The sequence below is a fragment of the Otolemur garnettii genome, unplaced genomic scaffold (genome assembly GCF_000181295.1).
Source record: "Otolemur garnettii isolate 467f Iridium unplaced genomic scaffold, OtoGar3 scaffold00031, whole genome shotgun sequence".
Lineage (NCBI taxonomy): Eukaryota > Metazoa > Chordata > Mammalia > Primates > Galagidae > Otolemur > Otolemur garnettii.
Window position 1 is genome coordinate 13,553,935 of NW_003852426.1, and position 6,452 is coordinate 13,560,386.

Genomic DNA, 6,452 nt, shown 5'->3' on the forward strand with positions numbered 1-6,452 from the left:
TGTAAAAATGTTATCAATACTCTTTTTTCATTAAAAAAAAAAAAAAAAAAAAAAACCAGCCTTCGCAAAAGCAAGACCCTGTCTCTAAAAAATAGCTGGGCTCCTGTAGTCCCAGCTAGTTGGGAGGCTGAGGCAAGAGAATCACTTGAGTGCAAGAGTTTAAACTTGCCTTGAGTTATGACGCTACAGTACTACCAGGGTGGAAGGAGTGACAAAGTGAGACTCTGTCTTACAAAAAAAAAAAAGAAGAAGAAGACATTTCCAGGCTATATTCCTAAAATCTAAGTATAGGAAATACTTAGTAGAAGTAGTAGAAGGTATTCTTCTTTTTTGTTTTCTGAGACAGTCTGACTAGGTGACCCTCCATAGAGTGCTGTGGTGTCACAGCTCACAACAACCTCAAACTCTTGGGCTTAAGCAATTCTCTTGCCTCAGCCTCCCAAGCAGCTGGGACTACAGGCACCTACCACAATGCCTGGCTATTAATTTTGTTGTAGTTGTCATTGTTGTTTAGCTGTCCCGACTTGGGTTTGAACGCACCAGCCTGGATGTATGTGGCTGGCACCATAACCACTGTGCTATGGGCACCAAGCCAGTAGAAGGTATTCTTAAAAAATGTTTATGTACCATGTACTGTTTGTTTCTATCCTTATTATAACCCTTTCTAAGTTAGGTTCTGTTGCTATTACCATTTTATAGATGAGGAAGCTCAGGTACAGAAAGGCTTTTTATGACTTTCTGGAGGTTGAACAGTTAATAAGTTGCAGAACCAGGAGTCAAACTGAGGCAGGGAGTATGGTCTGAGTGTGTTCTTGAGAACTGAGCTCCACAGATAAGCTTTTGGTTGTTCCTAAGGCAGGGAAGTAGAGGCTTGAAGAAGGGGGTTCCAGAGGCACTCCTAGCACTGCCTTCCCCAACCTTCTCCCTTTCTCCTACCTCTGCTCAGCCCACCACCACCACTAAGGTATGACTCAACTGCCATATGTACACAGGGAGACCCCAGACTCTGGGGTATCTTTTTTTTTTTTTTTTTTTTTGTAGTTTATTTTGGCTGGGGCTGGGTTAGAACCCACCACCTTCAGCATATGGGGCTGACTCCCTACTCCTTGAGCCACAGGTGCCGCCCGACTCTGGGGTATCTTGTATTGTCTAACTAAACTCACACTGGCCGAGAGGTGTATTGACTGACTGCTCCTGCCCCTTCCTTGTTCCCTAGTCAAATTGTTATCAGGCAGAAGAGAATAAGATGCCTAGAATGATAATGAGCCGCACTGACCTATAGTCCTGCCCAGATTAGACCCAGTGCTCTTCTCTTGTTCTCTTATCCCCAGTTAGGTCACAAACTTGATGTAATTGTTATTTCTTTTTTTAAGACAGAGTCTCACTCTGTTGCCCTAGGTAGAGTGCCACGGCATCATCATAGCTTATAGCAACCTCAGTCGCATAAGCTTAGTGGACCTTCTTGCCTCAGCCTCTCAAGTAGCTGGGACTATAGGAGCCCACCTGGCTAGCTTTTTATTTTTAGTAGAGATAGGGTCTTGCTCTTGCTCAGGCTGGTCTCAAACTTATGAGTTCAAGTGACCCACCTACCTCAGCCTCCCACAGTGCTAGAATTGTAGGTGTGAGCCCAACTGATGTAATTGTTCTTAAAAAAATTCAGAGTTTGGGGGCGGCACCTGTGGCTCAAAGGAGTAGGGCACCAGCCCCATAGCTGGAGGTGGCGGGTTCAAAACCAGCCCCAGCTTTAAAAAAAAAAAAATTCAGAGTTTGGGGCAGCGCCTGTGGCTCAGTGGGTAGGGCGCTAGCCCCATACACTGAGTATGATGGGTTCATAACCTGGCCCCGGACAAATTGCAACAAAAAATATAGCCAGGTGTTATGGCGGGTGCCTGTAGTCCCAGGTACTTGGGAGGCTAAGGCAAGATTGCTTAAGCCCAGGAGTTGGAGGTTGCTGTGAGCTGTGACGCTACAGCACTCTACCAAGGGCGATAAAGTGAGGTCCTATCTCTTTAAAAAAAAAAAAAGAGAGTGGAACTGGAATATTCCTAACACAAATAATAAATGCTTGAGGTGATGGATACTCTAATTACCCTGATTTGATGATTACACATTGTATACCTGCATCAAGACATCACATATCCCCTATAAATATATAGAACTATTATGTACCCATAATAATTAAGAATAAAAGATTAACCAAAAAGGAGTTTGAGATGGGGGCTGGAAAGAAGAAAGGGGTAGCAGGTATGAGGACAGCTGGTCAACTTTTCGTGTGGGGTAGGTACCCAGGTAGACATGGGTTCTTTCCTCAGTTCTAAGGGAATCTCTGGTTGGGGGCAAGGAGTGTCCTCTGGTTCAGCCCCTCTTCTCCCAACAGGTGGTTGCCTGAACAGTCCAGGAGTACTGGTGGGTAGACAGCCTTGCAAATACCTGTGTATAAGCTTTGGAAAGTGGGCTTCACATGTATAGATAGCTATAATTTTTCACATTATAAAAGCAGTGTCAGCTTGTAGAAAATTTAGAAATGTGGAAAAAAGTAATCTCTGTGTATAATTCTACAGAAGGTAGTCATTGACACAGTGGTGAACTTGATCTTGCCTTTTCTGAATGTAGTTTTTGGTTCTGTGCATTTGTTTTAATGTAGGTCGACTCATTTTGCATATATAGTTTTTTTTTTTTTTTTTGGTAGAGACAGAGTATCACTTTATCACCCTTGGTAGAGTGCTGTGGAGTCACACAGCTCACAGCAACCTCCAACTCCTGGGCTTAGGTGATTCTCTTGCCTCAGCCTCCCGAGTAGCTGGAACTATAGACACCCACTGCAATGCCTATTTTTGTGTTGTTTAGCAGGCCTTGGCCTGGTTCAAACAACCACCAGCCCTAGTGCATGTGGTCAGTGCCCTAACCACTGAGCCACAGGTGCCCAGCCTGTTTGATTTTTGAGGCAGAGTCTCACTCTGCTGCCTTGGGTAGAATGCCGTGCATCGCAGCTCACAGCAACCTCAAATTCATGGGCTTAAGTGATCCTATTGCCTTAGCTTCCCAAGTACCTAGGACTGCAAGCGCCTGGGACAATGTCTAGCTAGTTTTTCTATTTTTATTAGAAATGGGGTCTTACTCTTGTTCAGGCTGGTCTGGAACTCATGAGCTTAAGCAATCCAACTGCCTCGGCCTCCCAGAATGCTAGGATTACCAGCATGAGTCACCGTGCCCAGCCTTGTTTTCTTTTAAATTTTTATTGTTGTGGCCAGGCTCAGTGGCTTCTGCCTATAATCCTAGCACTTTGGAGAAGCTGAGTTGGAAGAATCTTTGTGTGTGTGCGTGTGTGTGTTGGAGTATCACTCTGTTGCCCTAGGTGAAAGTTATAGCATCAGCCTGGTTGACAACAACCTCAAACTCCTGGGTTCAAGCAGTCCACCTCTTAGCAGCCTCATTTATAACAGAATGAGTTATAGTCTTAGCTCCTGAGTGGCTAAGACTACAGCACCCACCACAAGGCCTGGCTAATTTTTCTATTTTTACTAGAGATGGGGTCTTGCTCTTGCTCATTCTGTTTTTGAACTCCTGAGCCCAAGTTGGCCTCCCAGAGTGCTAGGATTATAAGGTATTGGTCCCTGCGCCAGCCCCCCCAATTTTTTTTTGATTAGTCAGGCATGATAGCAGACACCTCTAGTATCAGTTACTTGGAAGGCTGAGGTAGGAGGATCTCTTGAGCCCAGGAATTTGAGGTTACAGTGAGCTGTGATGATGCCACTGCACTCTAGCCCAGGCATCAGAGTGAGACCCTGTCTCAAAAAAAACCCAAAACAATGTATCTGTGTGATAACTCACATATTGTTCAAAAGTTGAATAGTACTATTGGGCTTGTTATGAAAAGTGTAGCCCCTACCCCAGCTGCTCTCCCATTGCTCTGTGGCAACCACTTTCCATTCTGAGCTTATTCCTCAGAGATTAAATTTTATATTTGCAAATTAGATTATTTTACTACTTTTCAAAAATTTTTTGAGATGTAGATATTACCTATTGACTTTCTACTGTGGAAAATTAAGCCTTAGCATTCCTGTGTCTTTATTCAGACATTTCTCCTCCTCCCAGAATATTTAATAATTATCACCAACTTGGGGTCAATTACTATGCGTATAAAGATACTTATCATAGCTGAACTATGTGTGATTATATTTATGTATTATGTAGTTTTCATAAATATAATTTTAACTTTGATATTCCATTTATTTTCTGTTATAAATGAGGTTGTTAAAAGTATTTGCATATAAAACTTTTTGAAAAATTTAGGATTTTGGTGGGGGGAGAGCAGAGAGACAAAGTCTCACTCTTTCACCTGGGCTACAGTGCAGTGGTGTCATCATAACTCACTACAACCTCAAACTCTTAGGCTGAAGCAATCTTCCTGCCCTAGCCTCCTGAGTTGCTGGGAATGTAGGTGTACACACCTGCCTAATTTTTCTGTTTTTTGTAGAGATAGGGTCTTGCTCTTGTTCAGGCTGGTCTCAAACTCTTTTTTTTTTAAACATTTTTATTGACTTCATTTTTGTTCCCTTGGCTTTTTTTTTTTTTTTTGGAGACAGTCTCAGTATGTTGCCCTCAGTAGAGTGCCATGGCGTCACAGCTCACAGCAACCTCAAACTCTTGGGCTTAAGCAATTCTCTTGCCCAGACCCAAGTAGCTGGGACTACAGGCACCTGCGACAATGCCTGGCTGTTTTTTTGTTTTTTTTTTTTAGAGAGAGTCTCACTTTGTCACCTTTGATAGAATGCTATGGCGTCACAGCTCACAGCAACCTCCGCCTCCTGGGCTTAGGCGATTCTCTTGCCTCAGCCTCCTGAGTAGCTGGATCTACAGATGCCCACCACAACACCCTGCTATTCTTTGTTGCAGTTTGGTGGGGGCCAGGTTTGAACCCATCACCCTCGCTATATGGGCCAGTGCCCTACTCACTGAGCCATAGGCACTGCCCCTGGCTGTTTTGTTGTTATAGTGGTCATTGTTTGGCAGGCCTCTGCTGGGTTTGAACCCACTGGCCCTGCCCAGCACCCTGCCGGCTAAGCTACAAGCACCAAACCTGGTCTCTCTTTTTTTTTTGGAGACAGAACCTTAAGCTGTCACTCTGGGTAGAGTGCTGTGACATCACAGCTCACAGCAACCTCCAACTCCTGGGCTCAAGTGATTCTCCTGCCTCTGCCTCCCAAGTAGCTGGGATTACAGCCACCCGCCACAACGCCTGGCTATTTTTCAGTTGCAGCCGTCATTGTTGTTTGGTGGGCCTGGGCTGGATTCAAACCTGCCAGCTCAGGTGTATGTGGCTGGCACCTTAGTCGCTTGAGCCACAGGCACCGAGCCTAGCCTGGTGTCAAAGTCTTGATTTCACACAACCCTCCTGCCTTGGTCTCCCAAAGTGCTAGGATTAGAGGTAGCAGCCATTGCACCTGGCCAAAATTTAGGGGATATATATATATATATATATATATTTCTTTCTTTCTTTCTTTCTTTCTTTCTTTCTTTATTTTTTTTTTTGAGACAGAGTCTCAAGCTGTTACCCTGGATAGAGTGTCGTGGCAGCATCATAGCTCACAGCAACCTCCAAATTTGGGGTCAAGAGATCCTTGTGCCTCAGTCTTTCTATTTTTAGTAGAGACAGTGTCTCACTTTTGTTCCGGCTGGTCTTGAACTCATGAGCTCAAGCAGTCTGCCTACCTTGGCCTCCTAGAGTGCTAGGATTATAGGTGTGAGCCACTGTACCTGGCCTTAGGATTTTTTTTTTTAAGCTTTATTTATTTATTTATTTGGCTGGGGCTGGGTTTGAACCCACCACCTCTGGTATATGGGGCCAGTGCCCTACTCCTTTGAGCCATAGGCACCGCCCAGGATTTTTATTAAGCTAAATTTCTAGTAGGCAAACTACCGAAGCATGAGAATGAATGTCTTTCTTTTATCTTTTAATTGAAGTATGTCACACATTCGGTAATCTTAAATGTACTACTCAAGGAATCTTCAGGTATGTATGTGCTATTACCGCGTCCCAGATGGAGTGTTTCCGGCTGGGCATGGTGGCTCACACCTATAATCCTAGTGCTCTGGGAGGCCAAGACAGGTAGATCACTTGAGCTCAGGAGTTTGAGACTGAGCAAGATCGAGACCCCCCATCTCTACTAAAAATAGAAAAACTAACCAGGTGTTGTAGTGTGTGCCAATAGTCCCAGCTATTTGGGAGGCTGAGGCAAGAGAATCCCTTAAGCTCAAGAGTATGAAGTTGCTGGGAGCTATGTCAGGGCAGTCTACCAAGGACAACATAGTGAGACTCTGTCTCAAAATAATAATAATAATAATAATAATAATAAATAAAAAGATAGAGTGTTTCCATTACTCAGAGATTCCTCATGTTTCTTTTTAGTCAGTACCCCCGCCCCTTACTGGTAAGATACCACTTTTCTTTT

General features: G+C 44.1%; 1 protein-coding gene across 1 annotated transcript in view; it reads left to right on the forward strand.

The window, feature by feature from the left end:
* Positions 1-6,452, forward strand: part of PPP2R5D (protein phosphatase 2 regulatory subunit B'delta) — a 25,779-nt gene that overhangs the window by 12,080 nt on the left and 7,247 nt on the right. The gene's annotated exons all lie outside the window — the stretch shown is intronic.